This window comes from Protopterus annectens, chromosome 11.part0, assembly GCF_019279795.1.
Source record: "Protopterus annectens isolate FY-2018-M chromosome 11.part0, PAN1.0, whole genome shotgun sequence".
Classification (NCBI taxonomy): Eukaryota; Metazoa; Chordata; order Ceratodontiformes; family Protopteridae; genus Protopterus; species Protopterus annectens.
The window spans coordinates 460,774,381-460,794,550 of NC_056745.1; positions in this window are offsets into that span (position 1 = coordinate 460,774,381).

Here is a 20,170-nt window from a genome sequence, read left to right on the forward strand (position 1 = left end):
GGCCCTTCACAAACTCAACCTGGGTGGGGTCCAGTGTTAGCAGATTGCCAATGTCTTTATTTATAAGTTCCAAGATAATACATTCCATGGCCTTGCAGATCAGGCTCATCATACTGCTAGGGCAGTAGTTCCCAAGATCCAAGGTGGATCCCCTCTTGTGGACTGGGATACTGTAGTTGTGTGCCACTCAGTGGGCATGAAGCCAATGTGTGATTATGATTAGATATGGCGCATAGGTGAGGTGCCAGTTCATTTTGTAGTTCATGTAGTACACAGCCTGGGATGTTGTCTGGTCCCATGGAAGTTGTTTTCTTAGCTCTGGAAAGTGTGTTTTTACCTATGTGGCTGTTATTACTGTAATCTGGCAAACTTTCGGTATTGAGCTGGGCCCTTTAGAGGGTGGGGGGGGGTCCAGTTGGCACTGAATCGATCTGCCAGGATATTGACAATATCCTTGGGATCAGTATATTTAATGCCATCCTGTTGTAGCTCAGAGCAGCTCTGAGCATTGCCATTTAGATTCCTGACATAGCTATGGAATGGCTTGCAGTTGTCTTTGGAATCTTTGTCTATATTATGTTCATAACTAGCTTTGGATGATTTTATGAGGGATCCCAGCTTCTTACTGAGGCTAGTAAGAGAGTATTTTGCATCCTGGCAATTTCCTCTTTTCTGCAACAGTTTCTTCCTTTTGTTGTAAAGTTTGTTTATGTCAGGGGCCACCACATTGGCTTCTTTTTCTTGGTGGGAAGCATTTTGTTTCTATTTGTGATGGCACGATTCATGCACGAGTGGATGTGCTCGTACAGTGCCTTAGTGTACGATTCAGCAGTCGACCTTTAGTTCCCGTCTGCATGGGTGTCATGATGTTTGCCACTTCTGACATGTGTAGCATGAAGTTGGCTTTTCGACTCATGTTTTACAGAGGTTTCCTTACTGGGGTGTGGGGGAGGGATGTGGATGTTAAAGGTGATTAGCTTATGAGCAGACCTGACCACCGATGGGGTGACTATAGGTGTGCAGCATTGATTTCTCATGTTGTTAATGACTAGGTCTAGGATAATGGAGCCCCTGAGGAGACTATGGGTTACTTGATCCAGGGCATTGGGAGTTATGACATCCAAGAACCGTTGGCCACACATGTTGGTACCCAAGTTAATGGCAGGGTGTTTGGTTGTATCATAATATTTTCCAGTATGTTTAGAAAGGTGCAGTGGGAATTTTGGTTTATGGTGGAGGATCTGTAGCAAGCAATTTGGATTGCAGTTTTACCTAGTGTTAGTTGCACCGGGAGAATTTCAGATGCATTGTGTTGGGCAAGTAGCCTGGTGGTGTGAATATCCTTGGTGAATATAGACACTCCTACACCTTTAGTGTTTTGGTCCTGGTTTGGTGGCCGACAGGTGTGGTAAGAGCTGTACCTGGCATTGCAGGGGTGCTCCCTGGAGCCTTGGATCAGGTCTCTGCTATTGCACAGATATTGATGTTCTCCATTTCTAGGAGTGCCTAGTGACTGTGAATGGCCAGAAAAACATTGATCCCTACACACACACACACACACACACACACACACACACACACACACACACACACACACAACCAACCCCACACACACACAATCACCATATTTTGGATTAGAACTCTTATCTAACTAGTACATCACACTACAGCATTAGGCAGTCATAGGATGTGCCACAGAGGTTACTGGGCTATTCCTTCCCCAAAGGTGTATTTCATAGTGAATGACATCAGCAGCCCTGCCAAAGTAAGGCAATGGAAATTGTAGTGACTGTGAATGGCCTCAAAAGCATTGATCCCTACACAGACAAACACACACAAAGCTTTACAGTTGCCATGTCTGGGATTAAAACTCCTACCTAACTAGTACATCACACTACAGCATTACACAGTTATAGGACATGCCACAGAGCTTATTGGGCTACTCCTTCCCCAAAGGTGTTTTTCAAAGTGAATGACATCAGCAGCCCTGCCAAAGTAGGGTAATGGAGTTTGTAGTGACTGTGAATGGCCTCAAAAGCATTAATACCTACACAGACAAACATGCCCATGCACACAGTTTTACAGTTGTCATGTCTAGGATTAGAGCTCCTATACTGAACTAGTACATGACACTCCAGCATTACGCAGTTATAGGACAACCCACAGAGTTTACTGGACTACTCTTTCCCCAAAGGTGTATTTCAAGGTGAATGACATCAGCAGGGAGTGCAGTGTGTGTGCATGGGGCATAAACCATCCATCTGGAAGCAGGCACACAACACTCAGGCACACACAGGTTTAAATTTAACAGGTACATGTATACAACTGCTAGATGAATAATGACATGTACAGTCATGTTGCACAGTTAGGGCGGCCACGGTGGTGCAGTGGTTAGCATTGCCGCCTCACAGCAAGAGGTTCTCCGGTTCGATCCTCAGCTGGGGTGCCTTCTGTGCGGAGTCTGCATGTCCTCCCTGTGGTCGCGTGGGTTTCCTCCGGTGCTCGGTTTCCCACATCCCAAAGACATGCTGCAGGTGGATTGGACACTCTAAATTGGCCCTAGGTGTGCGTGTGAGTGTGCCTTCTGTGGAAGGTTGGGCGCCGGGCTGGCAACTCGACACCGTAAAACTCCACTGCCATTCAATGTGCGGACAGGTGATCCGCTGTGGCGACCCCTAACCGGGATAAAGCCGAAAGAAGAAGAAGAAGAAGACAGTCATGTTGCACAGTTATTACAAGCACCACAAACACTACAGTGCTGTGGGATACCAGAGGCAAATATCTACAGTGATTGACATTTGCACATCATGTGGTTTTGGCCAATTGGATGTGTGCTGGGTGGGACAGGCCTCATGATGGGAGGCTCTCTGTCACTGTCTGTCACTCACTTCCACATGTCTATGTATGTGTATGTTTGACCTATTATAGTGTGCTGTCCTTGGATATATATATGTGTGTATTCCTATCCAATGTGTGTGCAAAGCATGACTGGTGTGCAATGTGGAGTGTGTGCATAAACATCTGTGACTGTCAGATATGTATAGTCCACTGTTGTTGTCTTACATGGGCTTCATTTCTGTAAGTCTGGGAGCATGCCCAGTATGACCTTTCATTATTTTGTTGTCAGACATGGGCTTAATTTCTCTGTGTGTGGGAACATGCCGTGTATGACTTTCTGTACTGAATGTGTGAATCCATTCCAGGTAGGTTGTACTCCAGTGCAGGCTTTTGTATTCTACACCTACAGCTAGCAACCTGTTTCTGCAGGATATCTGTAGATTGGTTGACAATATGGGGTCAAAAGGGGCAAAAGATAGTGGGTTACTGTAGGTAATTGTGTCTATGCTGCTTCTGCTACATGGTTTTGGTGTTAGCAGAGATATTTAGACATATGTACTGTTTTACACTGTGATGTTTTATGTCATCAACTACTGTCAGGTATACATATATGCTTGCAGTAATTTCCTGGGGAACACAGGGCGAATGAAGCTCTGTCCAGTATTGTGGTCTGCAGCCTACATATTCTTGCACAATCATGCCATTCTGGAGGGGAAGCTGCAGACGTTTGTTGATGAGTCTGTAAATGGTTCAGCATCTTGGTACAGTGGTGGCTGAGGATCCCATTCGTGTACATTCATCGACATGACAGTATGGCCATATCCTGCTGTGGCCATACCTAACAGCTGTACAGATTCACACAGGTTACCCTGAGGCAGGGGTCATATTTCTGTTCCTTACCCCTTCACCTTGTGATTTACAAGCAGGTTTGTAGCCACCCATTCCTGTGTTTGCAGGCAGGGATTGTATGTGCACATGGCTGAGTTTCAGACTTCACACACTCCATGGCATCTATGCTCCTACCCCTCCCTCTGTTATTCTATCCTCTTCCAAACATTATGCAGACAATATCTGATCAGTTCCCTATAGTTATCACTTCATCCCAGCATTATTTTTGGGTTGGTCCACTGTTCATGCAGTAAGACATGGTGGACATGTTACTGGGATTTGTCAACATAGCCTTGCATTTGGGTTCTGTGGACTGTGTTATGTTGGTATTTTGGGAGTCCATGACATAACATACATTGGCAGTACGGGTGAGACACTGGCCTTTGACAGAGAACTGTAGGGCATTTGGTAGTGATGCAGGCCATCTGTAGCAGGCCGTTCCATTGTGTCACTCCTACAGTCCCAGGCTGCAAGTCACTATATTCCCCTGGGGTGACATGGTAGGTGTGCAAGGTGTTAATGTCAATAGTTTCTGTCATTATTGATCCAGTGGTGTGGATGCTGGCAGGGTGCTACTTACAGCTAAGGACACACCTGCATGGGACACCTCTTCAGCAAGCTGCATTCTGTGGCTATTTCCATACAGAGGTGGGGGTCATATTGTACTCATTCCCAACAGCAGGGATTTGACCTGTGATGTACTTGTGGCTGATAGTGGGGTGAGCTGGGTGCATGTGTGCTATGGAAGCTACTTGCAGCTGACTCACCGATATATGTGAGGCATTCCACTTATACTGGCTTGTGCAGGGACATCAGCAGTTTCTCAATACTTCATACCTGTGACCTTTGTGGTCTGCCAGTGTTTGGCCAGATGACATCGGTATTCCATATTACAAACCCAACTAATGTGCTGCTAACCTGTATGTACAATTCCAAAGGTGTATCCATTTGACAGTAACATTTTATGCACTGTCTGTCTAGGGCACTTCCACCTGTGTACTGTTTGTATGTCTGGGCCCACATTCATGCCATGTCCATCTTTCAGATGGTGACAGATATTACATCCGAACAATTACTATGGCTTACTGCTGGAATGTGCCTTGCTGGGATGCATTGTGTTTGGCACTGCAGTTGTGAGAACTTGGCCCTGTCATCGGCAATACTGGCCAATGGCCACAAGGACAAAACCCACTATGCCTACATGCTGATCACTCTCACACAATATACAGCACACACCAACCTAACACACACAGCCCTGCATATTGTACGCATGCTACAATCTAACCTGCTACTTTGGCAAGCTCAGTTAATCTGTGCTCCTCTGTTATTATACTTACACATACATGTAACAACATTTCTACATAGGATTGTGTGTGTGGGGGGGCACACTTGACAACTGTACACATTTGCTATGACTGTACTGGTATTTCAGGTACTCCATTTCATTCTGTATTCTAATCTATCATGCAGACTATAGGCATATCAGTGTACTACAGGTCTTAGGTTTCATTGACCTACATTTCAGTTTCAGACTTCTTACCCTTCAGAACTAACATCCCACTGCCTGACCTGTTGTAATCTGTCTGTGTAGGTCTGGGGGAGCTGTTCTCCATAGCCATCAATCAGAGGCCTTAGCACAGTCTTTCTTTGTTTTTGTCTATGCCTGTCCTGCTGGCTGAGACTGTTTTTGGGTATATGAGCCTCACTAAATGGAATGCATGTGTCCTATGGACACACATTTGGCCCACCACATTTCCTGCAGTGGGTTTTGTCACCTTGTCTAGTACTGGCTACTATGGTGACACCAGTATTTGTTATTGATTTCATGCTGCCAGTATAGGTGTTTACTATCTGCTGACATCAAATTCAGCCACCTGATTCCCTTGCGTTCTCACATCCATACCATAGATACAAATAACAACACACACTACTCCGTTCAGCAATTGATAGGGAGAGTAACTTACCTTGTGAATGTGCCAGTACTGAGGATGGTGCTGGTGGGCTGACTATGTCGGATGCACATAGTACACTCCCTATACATGGTTAAGCACAGGTAGTGTCATGTTTGGCATCCCTTTTACTGTATCTGCAATTCAGAGAGAGGTGTCATTCTCTGGGTACCTACCATGTCAGTGTATGTGCTATGTGTCGCCTCTTTGCCAAGGCCTGGGCATACTGGGCACGCCTCCTTCTGCCTACTGGGGCAGGCTCAGGTTGTTCCTCCATCGAGTCACTCTGTGCCTGTGCTGGCCTTGGCAATGGTGGGGGGCTGTGTGGCCCTGCCCCATGCTGTTCCTGCTGCAGCTGTTTCTGCAGGATCATATTGTGTAGCATGGCACATATGATTACATTTTGGGTACATGTAGCTGATGAGTACTGTAAGGCTCCACTGGATATGTCCAGGCACCAGAACTGTGACTTGAGCATCCCAAACACATGCTCTGTTATGATTCTAGTCTGTGTGTGTGCCTCATTATAGAGTTCTTGTTTGGGTGTGCGTACATTTCTGATGGGTGTCATCAGCCATGGCTCCAGTGTGTAACCAGCATCCCCCACTAGCCATATGGGATGTCCCCCACTGGAAAATCTCTGGTACAGCTGCGTCATATGCCAGATGTGGGAGTCATGATAGCTTCCATGGCAGCCAGCACACACATTCATTATAATGCCCTGGGCATCGCACATGACCTGGCAGTTGATGGATGGGAAGCCCTTGCAGTTTATGTAGCTCCTACCCCGCTCGCCAGGTGGTACTTTGATATGTATGAGCGTGCAGTCTATAGCACCCCCTACCTCAGGGTATTCTGCTATTTGGTGGAAGAGATGCATATTGCTGGTCAATGCCTCACGGGTCTTGAGGAAATATATGAGCTCACCAGCATGTGCTGACACAGCATCCAGGTACTGGTGGAGTACCCTGGATGCTGATGCCTGTGAGATCCCCATGATATCTCCAGTTGGTCTTTGGAAGGTACCTGTGGCTAGTATTATTAGGCTTGCACATACCTTGCTGTCCACTGGGATGGGTTCCCCTCTGTTGGTTCTTTGTGTGAGACATGGCCGGCACAGCTCAACAATTTGCTGTAGGAGGTCCCTGTCCACCCTATAGTGCTCCATTATCTCCAGCTCATGTAGCCCCTGGTAGGTTATGCTAGGTCTGTACACTCTTCTCCTTCTCCTCATTGTGGGTTGGTCATCAGCCGTCTCATCCTCACCACCCTCAGCCTCTTCCACATGTTGATTTATGGGAGCAAATGCAGCCCCTACCATTTTGTTTCTTTTGTTAGGTAAAATTTCCCCATTTGTGTACACCGCTGGTGTAGAGTATGTGGGAAAAACCAGAGGGAAAGGTGTTTGCATAGTTTATAGTAGTGTGCTGGGCTGCTGCCTGTGTAATTGGCTGATTCTGATACATTTCACCTGCCAGCTATGCTAGTTTTCCTTTATTACCTTCCTACTGCTGTTTTCCCTTCCCGTTGCCTTCCTATTTAAGCCCCGAGGCATGCCGTGCAAACACAGTGCTCAGATGTGCATGGAGATGCTATTTCCTGATTTAATTTTTTTTTTGTTTAAGACACGGTGCACAGAGTGCACACCCGTTTAGGCAATGTAAAGAGTGCTTGGCAGCTTCAAACATACCCCCTTGCTTAGCTCTACTAAGCTAAGGACAAACTCGAGCCACAGGGCTCCAGTAAGCTTACAGTATGCCTGGCACACCCCTCTATGATGTCAGCTTGCTCTTAGGCTTGCACCATGGTCTTCCTGCACATACACGGTTGGGTGCAAGCTAGCCATGAGGGGAAATCTGAGATTCAGTATCATTCCCCTGATTTGTATAAGATTGTCTGCTAATGCCTAGTTACAAGTCCCACACTGAGCCTTCCCCATTAGCAACCACTATTCACTGGCCTTGTTGTCTTCTGCCTGCCATTGACTTTAATGGCAAAATTGTGATTTTGCAGGGAAAGCTTTTTTCAGGGTTTTTCTGTTATTTTTCCAGCTGATCCTGTTTGTGCGCCACTGCCCTACGTTTAAATGGCCGAATTCGGCCAAAAAAAAATAAAAGTTATTTTTTTGTGAAACTGTTGTCTATGCCAACGGCCATATATTTGGCCATTGGCATGCTTTACACATTATATACACTCTTGATTTGGAGCTGTCAAGGCTCCGTTTTGTAGTTTGCAGAAATGTACTCGGTTACTAACCGAGTACATTTCTGCAGGTTACACTAGTCCTGCACGGACGGCTGCCAGCTTCCTGGATCACAAATACACCTCATTTGCATGGTTTTCACCTGCAAATGGGGTAATTTGCATACAGGAGCTGTGTCCATGCAGGAATAGTTCAGGAGTGGTCGTGCACATCCCGGGAGCTTGTTCCTGGATCTCTCGGTGGCCTTATTGCCTCCAGCAGCTCCTGCACTATTCCTGCACACCATGCAGAGCTTGCTGAATCCTGGGGCATATTTTTTGAAATGATTTAGAAGCATATATTATAGAATAATAGTACTAATAGTATGTCTTCAGTCCATATTAATATACAGATATAATAGACTGTCCTGCATAATGTTTACACTCACCTAGTATAGTTGAAGATACCTTCAGAATGCATCAACACAAGAATGTAAACTTTAAAAATTAAAACATATCATTCTTCCATGTCAACTAATATTAGTATTACACAATTTATGAAATACACTTGAAACACAATGCATCACCTAAACACATATGCTTACCTCATATATATATGATAATGTAGGTGTTAAGTTGACGAGTATGTAACTTATTGTAAACATCAGGTGGCCGGTATTGGACCTTGGTGACACTCTAGTGAAGATCCCCTCTATCCCTCTGGTCTATATCATCATAGCAGTTGCTGACCTGTATGCCAGTTCAGTAGATCCCAGTTCATCAGCGGTTCTCCCTTGCTATGTGGTTCCATATACCAGTCACAACAAAGCTCCTTGAGCATATTTGCATCCTCTGCTCATGCCCAGCATAGCCTTTGAGCATGTGTCATCTCTTCTTCTCTCCATTTCAGTGCATGGACTTGCCAAAGCCTCCTCTCAGTCAACATACTCGGTATGATTGTAAAAGCCTTTTTTCAAGCACCTTCCAAAAAATGCTAACTCAGGTTCCACTCAGTTTGCAGGTAGCAATGGTATGTATCAATATTTTATTTTACAATTAGTGCATATAGGATGGTAGCAGACAATTGGAGGCTACTGGGCATGTGCTACTGAGATTCCATTTATTAGTACCTATTGAGCAATTACACTGACCACTGTACACTTACACCGAGTTATTGGTTCATGCAGCAAGATTCAAGAATTTGCGTGGATATTCGTTAATCGGATTCCAAAACATTGAATGCTAATGACCCTCATTAATTATATATGGTTCAAAGTTTACTTAAAAGCTGTGTGCCCTTAGCTAACCTCACTTTGGAATATAGCTGATTGATAGCTAGCTTCCAAAGATAAGCTGTCACCTGCTTGCATCACCGTCATATAATACAGTGTGCCATTATTACATACATGTGTTATCATTATGCTGTATAAAGCAATTGAAACATATTTTCATGTATATGTTGTTTGAAATCCTCTGCATTAGAATATGTCTGTTACATAAAGGAGGCAGATAGACTTCAACAATATGCATGTATATGGGTACATATCCATCACTATCAAGGAGGTTTCCCCATATCCATTTGTATGGGTACAAGCAAACAAGCTCCAGCGAACTACAGAAATGGATGGAATCTATACATATTCATAGTTATTGCAGATTGACCTATAGCGGCTGAAGTAGGTTTGCCAAATATGATGACTTATGGGGTTGTTCACATATGTTCAGGGATTGATTTAAGGATACTCTCTGATGCTTAATCATATAGTGGTAGTTGTGATTATATTTAATGGCATATTGGCAACATCAGGATAGCTTACCATTTATGTAGTTTTGTTTATGTTTTATATAGCCATAACTGGCTATCTTCATAAGCTGATGCCTTGGTTCTGTAAAATGTTCACTAGTTGTGTTGTTTACCATATGTAAATCCATGCCATATGTCATATGCATACCATATGCATATCTTGATTACTTAGTCGGGCACACTGGACTCAATAAAGGCCTTTATTGGGTCCAGTGTGCTGGACTGAGTTTTTTCTTGGTTTTGGGTTAGTTTGTTTTGTCTTACCCCCAGATTCACTAAAATTCTGTGCAGGACTAACTTAGTCCTTCATGGAAATCCCTGTGTAGAAGCAGGACAGCAGCGCACCATGCATATTAATGAAGGCCCACTGCCCGAGCTCCTAGGCTTACATGGACCGTGTACGAGTGCAGGGGGCATGTCTGAGAGCAGAGCTCTCAGACTGAACATGCCCTGCAATGTAGAACAGCATAAAGTGTGAAGAAATGAGCAGGATCGGTCATAGGTGTCCGGATATCCCCACCAACAGTCCCCCATGTGTACAACAGCAACAGTACATATAAATAAAATGAAGAAACCCTTTTATTTTTTTAAAAATCCGATTAAAGCTAACTGTGCGTGGGTGTGCCCATCACTTAGCTATAGTTAAAGCAGCTTAAAAGGCTGAAGAGGATAACAAGGAAGATATATGCAAATGAAGCAGCACAGCAATAGTGTAGTGGGCAGAGCAACTGCCAAATGAGCAAGCATTCCCGGATTGAGTACCACTGCAGCACAGTCTATTTGATATGGCAAAGCAAGTCATAACCAATTTGTTGTTGCAAAACCCATGAAATAACACATATTTATGAACTACAGTACTGCAGGAAATGTACATGTGTGAAGTATCAGTGTCATAATGAATAAGGCACTAGTAAGCAGGTCTAAGCACAACTAAGCAGTAGTAAGCATATGTAAGCACTAGTAAGCATGTGTATCTGTATTTGCACAGGGTTAAGCACTGCCTACACAGGTTAAGCAATTTAGAAGTTAACTGAGTGTAAGAAACTATAACCGGAAGTCAGTATTGCTTAGCTCCACGCAAACCCGTGCAAACCCACTTACAACTGCTTTAAAGTGCCTTAATCACTCTGTATCCAATGGCCCAAATTCTGCCCAGCAACAAAATAAACAGCCTCTGCAAGGCTCAAACCCAGAACCCTGCACATCGTAGACAAAGTGATTTACCACTAAGGCATGCGAGATATACATAACACTAATGTTTTCAATAACATATCATCAAGCCCAGTCATTAAACAGTACAGAGAATGCATTCCAACATGTGTGTGTGTGTGTGTGTGTGTGTGTGTGTATCTGAACAGATACAACCTATCTATATATGTAGATATATATATATATATATATATATATATATATATATATATATACATATATATAAATATATATGAACATATGTGCATGCAAATGTCTACAGCCATAGATATGTATGTCATACATCTAGACATATATGGCAGGTTATATATATGTAAGCAGATATATATATATATATATGTAGGTATATGTGGCCATATGTCTGTAGATAGCAATGGTAGATTAACAAAAACAAATATGTCCACATGCACCAGTAATGGGGTTGAGAGGCCCCAAACAATATGCGTCTTGTACGAATAGGCATACCCCCTCACAGCCAAAGACGTCTGCCCTGCAATACACTACCAAGTGTTGCAGATCCCATAACCAAGACCTGACTTGACATGGCCACAAGATGTTAACAGTACTACATCCCACCTGTATGATGTCAGGTTGGTATTGGTAACATATCATGCAGTACAGTCCGGCTCCCATAGGAAATGCAAAATGTGGAAGCTATCAACACCCCCAGGATACATATACACAGACACATATATGCAGATACAGATACACACACACACACACACACACACACACATATATATATATATATATATATATATATATATATATATATATATATATATACACACACACACACACACACACACACACACATACACACACACATATATATATATATATATATATATATATATATATATATATATATATACATGTGACTACACATACACATGCAGAGATATGTACAGTAAGATACATATGTAGAAGGTGCACAAAATATGGAACAGCCACTATGCCTACAGTTCACACCTGAACAACTGGACACTGTATGGGCCACCCATGCAAATGACATTCGCTGCCTGCAACATATACCCACAGAGAGGTCATAGGAAAAAAACCCACACACAAGTGTGCAGAAATGGAAAACCTTTATTTGTGTACTATTACAGTTCTACATACTATTGCTACTGTAATTGGGATTGTCTTCACAGACATGGTGTGTGTGGGAGGTCACATCTGCTTTCCACATGTGTGCCATTGGCTACTGACAGACATCCTAAGGACATCATAGTGAAGTACCGCTGCTAGCACGTACTGCCCCTGTCGACTGCAGCAGAGATATTGGCCAATATTTGTGGACATTCTGACACACTCTGTACAGTCCAGAGGTATACACAGAACCTCTTAGTGCAAAACATGTGTACCATGCTTGACAATATGGATGTTAACAGTCATGTAGATGGGTATAACTCATAAAAACTGGTATACATATGCCACCATAGGTTATGCAGTCACACACCCCTATCTGGCCTGACACGTAATAACCATTGGTACGGGGGTGTCATGGCCACATACTACCCACTAGATATTTACATACATCTGTACAGCATCCCACTGCTCTGTCTGACATACAAAACTGTTAGGGGAGGCCCGGCAGCAGTACATCTGGCAAGTATCTGCACATGACATCTTACTGGGTAAGTACAGTAAGCTGCTAGGCCTGTAGCAATGCACTGTGCAGGCTACAGGCAGACTGGCTCAACACTGGCCTACATCTCCTATGGGGGAATGCACATGTACCTGCATATATAGAAGGCTGTACAGGCATGTCACAGTACAGGGTAAGATACACCTGTGTGACAGTGCATAACCACAACCAATGAGAACACAGCCACAGCCACATATGGCAAGCTAGCATAATATTACGGTATATGGACTATCTGTTCAACACCATCCTCATATATGCCACTCACACACTAACCCTACATATACTGGGCCACTACACAGCTTGTTTGATGGCTGACTGTGGTATGGGACATGTGTGTATGGCCCTACAAACATGTAAGCCAATACGGTAACATACGGTGGAGCAGCATGTAACATCAGATAGGACGGGTCCTAGGACGATGACAACTACCACAGTCTGTACACAGGCCAAGGTACATATTGACAATACACACACTGTCGACATTCACCATAAATACACAGACCTCAGTACTGTACAAACAACCCCAGTATGTCCAGCTTATGTCATCAAATATAACCGCTGCTGTACATAACATGTGTAGCAGTCTGATATCTCACTGGCTTGTTATCAGATATGATGACACTAGTTATGGTGCACAGCACATATGCACCTCTTAATGCATGACATATGCACAAAGGTTGACTGAGTTGTGGCTGGAAGCACATACACAGGCCCAATACGGACAGGTTACTGTGATAACAGCATACATTTACTGTTGTAACAGGGTTTGTTGCAACATATGTCCTATGAGGGATATGAAGTCAGTAACTGTTATGGCTTTCACCATCTACAGACTGCAATCCTCACACTACCTTCTTCAGTTCACAGACACATGTTCTGTGGGTAACACATGACACCAAAGGCACCATACACTGCCCAGTCTGCAGATGACTCCTACAGATGGGGAGTCCTCAAAAACATACAGCTGAGATGGCAGGTATTAATACATGTAGGACAGCCATATCCACATACACCCTGTTAAACCAACATTACTCCGAATGCAGTATAGCAGCACTTACAGTCTGTAGTCAGGTCAGGTACATCCCCCTCCTGTGAATTGACCTGTTTCCACAGTGTATGTTGTCAGAGATAAATCCCCACTCCATCTGAGATGCTGTTTGCCAAACAACAGAACGAGTTCCTGCTCACAGTGACTGAAAGGACCAGCACAAACGTGATGTTCCTAGATACTGGAGTGTGTTTCCATGCAATTGGCTATGGGAATGTTACCACAGTTGTTACACATGCAATCAGCTAGGGGAGGGTTGCAATTCATGCAGAGGCCATTAGCTGATCATGAGCATTACCTAAAATACACATGCTGCTGCCTAAGAAAAGCAGATATAGGTCTCCACATCCACCAGTGAGGCAGGCAGACAGATGCACCAGCAAGTCAGGAAGGAGTGAGAGAGTAAAACCAAGCATGTTTGTGTCATACACCTATCAGTAGAGGGCATCAAACCCCTGATGACTATGTAGTGCTATCACAGTCTTATGCAGTTGTTGGATGTGCCACATAGATTACCTATTGTGGAGTCCACAGAACATATATGCGATGGTGAGTGACATCTGCAACAGGGATATGGTAACTATTCAGTAGGTGATGTACACATGTCTGTCCACATGAACAGGTGCCAGCGTCAACACAGCCACACTCTCACAGGGACATACACACATTGACACACTTAGCAGGGCCAGGGATACAGCTCATCACTAGTGAGATTGCCACAACACATTACTGTGCAGGTATCATATGCACCACACAGGTCATATGGAGGTTATATGAGCAAAGGGTATGGGGAGGTGTCTGACATCAGACAGCATGCGTCAGTATGCCACTGGGGATTGTAGTGAGTGTGGATGTGATCATATGCATCATACAACACACACACAAACAAACAGAGTGCCAGTACTGACATGCATGGGTGCATTTCTGCACAGGTATATTGTGGTCAACTGTGCCAGATGGCTATACAAGGCTAGGTTATGGGTATACCTTGGCATCAAGCCACATGACAATGGTCTGTATTGTGGCTTAGGCCTGTGGTTTCTGCATTTGCCCACACAGGTGGGTATTGTATCCACCATCCAGTCACCTGCGTGGTTATTGTATGTGGCCAATGCTGTTCATCACTTGCCATGTATGTGTTCCCTAGTCCATGACATGGACGGTATCTGGGATGTGCATACCTCCTACATGCATGTACAATGACATGCAGAACTGTACCTGGGGTGTCAGGCCCATGTTGTGTACACAGATTATCATCAGATGTGTCAGTTGTGGCCACCTGTGGCAGGAACTGGTAATGGACAGCAGGTTAACCCTGCACCTACATTGATAGCATGCTACCGGCATTCCCTGGCATCAGTGGCATCTGTCCATATAGGGCATGTTGTCAGGCATGGTATGTCATTTGTGGGTCACATGTGATGGCACCACAGGTGTTGCAGGTGTTCAGTGGGGAACATGGGGAAGGTGCACTGTCTGCATGTATGTGCCTCCTGGACAGATGGAAAGGGTGCCATGCCATCTGTAGGCCACTGCAATCACTCCATAGTTACCATAAGTCACCAATATGCAGTGCACTACACACATATTAGCTGTTGCCTCAGCATGTGTGTGTGTATATGTGTGTGTGTGTGTGTATGTGACATGGGTTGAGAGCATGCTCTGGGTAATACTGGGGTCGCTAACTGTAATTGCCTGGCTGTGATGTCACATGTATGGGTATGGATTTGCACCCCAGTCTCTCATTTATTTCACATCTGTTATCCCAGTGCAGTTGGCATTGTGATATAGGGCCACCATAAAAGACATTTGCAAAACCCACCCCACATCGGGCCCAGGTGTCACACACTCACACAGGTTACAAGTTACAAACATACATGCACACACACACACACACACACACACACACACACATACACACACACACAAACACACACATACACACACACACACACACACACACACACACACACACACACACACACACACACACACACACACACATACACACACACACACACACACACACCTGTCATGTCTGAGAGTTGAACCACTAACTACTTAGTATACTACAGCAGTACGCAGTTATAGTATGCGCCACAGAGATTACTGGAGTACCCTTTCCCCAAAGGTGTATTTCACATTGGATGACATCAGCAGAACTGCCAAAGTAGGCCACTGGATATGTACTGAGTGTGACTATCCTAAACTGTATTGCTCCCCACACAGACAGTAGAACATGCACAAAACATCCAAATCCGACATGCATGGGTATAGTGCCCCTAACAGAGGTCTATATCACACTACAGCATGGAACTGTTATAGGACATACCACACGGATTACTGGAAACTCTTTCCCCAAAGGTGTATTTCACATTGGATCACATCAGCAGGACTGCCAAGGTAGGCCATTGGATATGTACTGAGTGTGACTAGCCTAAAGTGCATTGCTCCCCACACAGACAGTGGAACATGCACAAAACATCCACCTCCAACATGCGTGGGTATAGAACCCCTAACAGAGGTCTATATTACATGACAGAAATATGCAGTTACCGAACACGCTACAGAGATTACAGGGCAACATCTTCCCAGAGGTGTATTACTAGTGGATGACATCAGCAGCCTTGCCAAAGATGAGCATTTGAATTGTAGGCAGTGTGATTACCCTAAAAAGCATTGCTCTCTACACAGACAGACACACACAGTTGCCACATCTGGGAATTGAACTCATACCTAACTAGTTTATCACACTAGGGCAGTATGCAGTTATGGGACATGCCATAGAGATTACTGGAATGCATCCTTTCCAGGGATGTATTTCTAGGTGGATGACATCAGCAGCCTTACCAATGTAGAACATTGCAATTGTAGGGAGTGTGACCACCCTAAAAAGCATTGCTCTCTACACAGACAGGCACACACACACTTGTCATGTCTGGGAGTAAAACAGCTACCTTCTTAGTTTATCACACTACAGCAGTACGCAGTTACAGGACGCGCAATGGAGGTTACTGGGCTACATCCTTTCCAGAGGTGTATGTCTAGGTGGATGGCATCAGAAGCTTTGCCAAAGTAGAGCATACAAATTGTATGGAGTGTGACTACCCTAAAAGCATTGCTTTCTACACAGACAGGGTCAGACAAACACACAGACAAACTTGCTATGTCTGGGAGTCGAACAGCTACTTACCTAATTTATCACACTGCAGCAGTATGCAATTACAGGATGAGCTACGGAGATTACTGGGCTAACATCTTTCCCAGAGGTGTATTTCTAGATGGATGACAGCAGCAGCTTTGCCAAAGCAGTGCATTTAAATTGTAGGGGGTGTGACTACCCTAAAAATCATTGCTCTCTACACAAACAGACACACACGCACACAGTTCCCATGCCTGCGAACTGAACTCCTACCTAACTATTTTATCACACTACAACAGTACGCAGTTATGGGATGTGCCATGGAGATTACTGGAATACAACTTCTCCAGGGATGTATTTCTAGGTGGATGACATCAGCAGCTCTGCCAAAGTAGTGCATTTAAATTGTAGGGGGTGTGACTACTCTAAAATGCATTGTTCTCTACACAGGCAAACACGCAAACACACACAGTTGCCATGTCTGGGAATTGAACATCTACCTAATTATTTTATTACACTACAGCAGTACGTAGTTATGGAATGTGTCACGGAGATTATTGGCATACACCCTTGCCAGGGATGTATTTCTAGGTGGATGACATCAGCAGCCTTACCAAAGTAGTGCATTGCAATTGTAGGGAGTGTGACCACCCTAAAAAGCATTGCTCTCTACTCAGACAGACAAACAGTTGCCAAGGCTGGGGTTAGAACTCCTACCTAACGAGTTTATCACACTACAGCAGTACACAGTCATGGGACGCGCCACAGGGATTACTGGAATACAACTCTCTCAAAGGTGTATTTCACAGTAGATGACCTCAGCAGGCTTGTCATAGTGGGGCGTGGTGAGGGCAATGTGTGTGCATGGGCCATAACCCATTCATCTAGGACTTGACACACCACATGCGGGCACAACATGTGTCATGTTGCACAGGTACGCATATACAGCTGCTAGATGACTACTTCCTTGAACAATCATGTTGCACAGCTGGCATGTGCACCACATACTTTGTTATGCTGACAGATACTGGTGGTTAGTATCTGCAGTATCTGCAGTGTGTAACATCAGACCCTCATCTGGCTGTGGCCCTTTGGCTGTGTGCTGGGTGGGAGAGCCCTGGATGGCTCCTTGTCACAGTCACCCTCTTCCACACATCTATGTATGTCTACCTGTGGCTTATTACAGTGTGTTGTCCTTACATATATGGCTGCATTCCTATCCACTGTGTGTGCAAAACATGTGTGGTGCATACTGAGGAGTGTCTGCACTAACATCTGCGACTGCCAGATATGTCTGGTCCACTGGTGTTTGCAGACATGGCCTTCATGTGTTTGTGTGTGAGCATGCCCAGTATGACCTTTCAGTATGTTGTTGACTGACGTTGCCTTCATTACTCTGTGTGTAGGCATGCCCAGTATGGCCGTATGTATGGAATGTGTGGTTTGGGTCCAGGTGGTTTGTACTGCAGTGCTGAACTTTGTGTTGTACACCTACAGGTAGCATGCTGTCTCTGCAGGGTATCCGTCGATCATTTGGCATGGACTGTTGCTACATTTCTGCATAGGATGGGGGGACACACCTGACTATTTCTACATGTCTACACAGGATTGGGGGGCACACCTGACTGTTATTATATTTCTATGTAGGATGGGGGGGCACACCTGACTATTTGTACATTTCTACACAGGATTGGGGGGGCACACCTGACTGTTACTATATTTCTACTTGGGATAGGGGGCACACTTGACTATTTCTACATTTCTACACAGGATGGGGGGGCACACCTGATTGTTACTATATGTCTACATAGGATGGGGGGCACACACACATGGCTATTTATACATTTCTACACAGGATTGGGGGGCACACATGACTGTTACTATATGTCTACGTAGGATGGGGGGCACACACACATGACTATTTCTACATTTCTACACAGGATTGGGGGGAACTCCTGACCAGGGGGGCACACTTGACACTTGTCCACATTTGCTAGGACTGTACTGGTATGTTGGGTACTCCATTTCAGTCTGTAGTCTTACCTATCATGCTGGCTACAGGCAAACCAATGTACTACATATTTTAGTTTTAAATTACCTACATATTAGTTTCTGACTTCCTAGACTTCAGAACTGACCTCCCACTACCTGACCTGCTGTAGTCTGTCTGTGTAGGCCTGGGGGGTAGATTACCCATAGCCCTCAGTTAGAGGCCATACCACATCCTTTGTTTGTGTTTGTCTACACCTGTCCTGCTGACTGTGACTGTTGTTGGGTATGTGACCCCCCTTCCTGACTGACATGTCTGAGTCACTTACCTTGTGGGTGTCCCAGTATTGAGGGTGGTGCTGCAGGGCTGTCTATGTCAGATGCATATAGTACACTCCCTACACATGGTTAGGCACAGGTAGTGTAATGTTTGGCATCCCTTTTACTGTATGTGAGAGTCGGAGACAAGTTTATTCCCTGGGTCCAACCCGTGTCAGTGCATGTGCTATGTGTTGCCTCTTTGCCAAGACCAGGGCATACTGGGCACACCTCCTTCTGCCTACTGGGGCAGGCTCAGGTTGTTCCTCCTCTGAGTCACTCTGTGCCTGTGCAGGCCTTGGCAATGGTGGGGGGCTGTGTGGCCCTGCCCCGTGCTGGTCCTGCTGCATCTGTTTCCGCAGGATCATATTGTGTAGCATGGCACATACAAGGACAATTTGGGTACATGTAGCTGGATGTGTCCAGGCACCAGAACCATGACTTGAGCATCCCAAACACACTCTCTGTTATGATTCTTGTTTGTGCATGTGCCTCATTATGGAGTTCTTTTTCGGGTGTGTGCATTTCTGATGGGTGTCATCAGCCATGGCTCCAGTGCGTATCCAGCATCCCCCACCAGGTGACCATGTGGGATGTCCCCACTGGCAAATTTCTGGTACAGCTGCATCAGATGCCAGATGTGGGAATCATGATAGCTTCCAGTGCAGCCAGCACACACATTCATTATTATGCCCTGGGCATCGCACACGACCTGGCAGTTGATGGAGGGGAAGCCCTTGCGGTTGATGTAGACCCTACCCCACTCACCATGTGGTGCTTTGATGCATATGTGTTGCAGTCTATTGCACCCACTACCTCAGGGTATTCTGCTATTTGGTGGAAGAGACGCATATTGCTGGTCAATGCCTCACGGGTGTTGGGGAAATATACGTGCTCACTGACGTGCTGACATGGCATCCAGGAACTGGTGGAATACCCTGGATGCTGATGCCTGCGAAATCCCCATCATATCCCCAATTGGCCTTTGGAATGTACCTGTAGCTGGTATTCTTAGGCCTACACATACCTTGGTATCCACTGGAATGGGTTCCCCTCTGTTAGTTCTGTGTGTCAGGTGTGGCCGGCACAGCTCAACAATTTGCTGTAGGGGGTCCCTGTCCACCCTATAGTGCTCCACTATCTCTAGCTCATG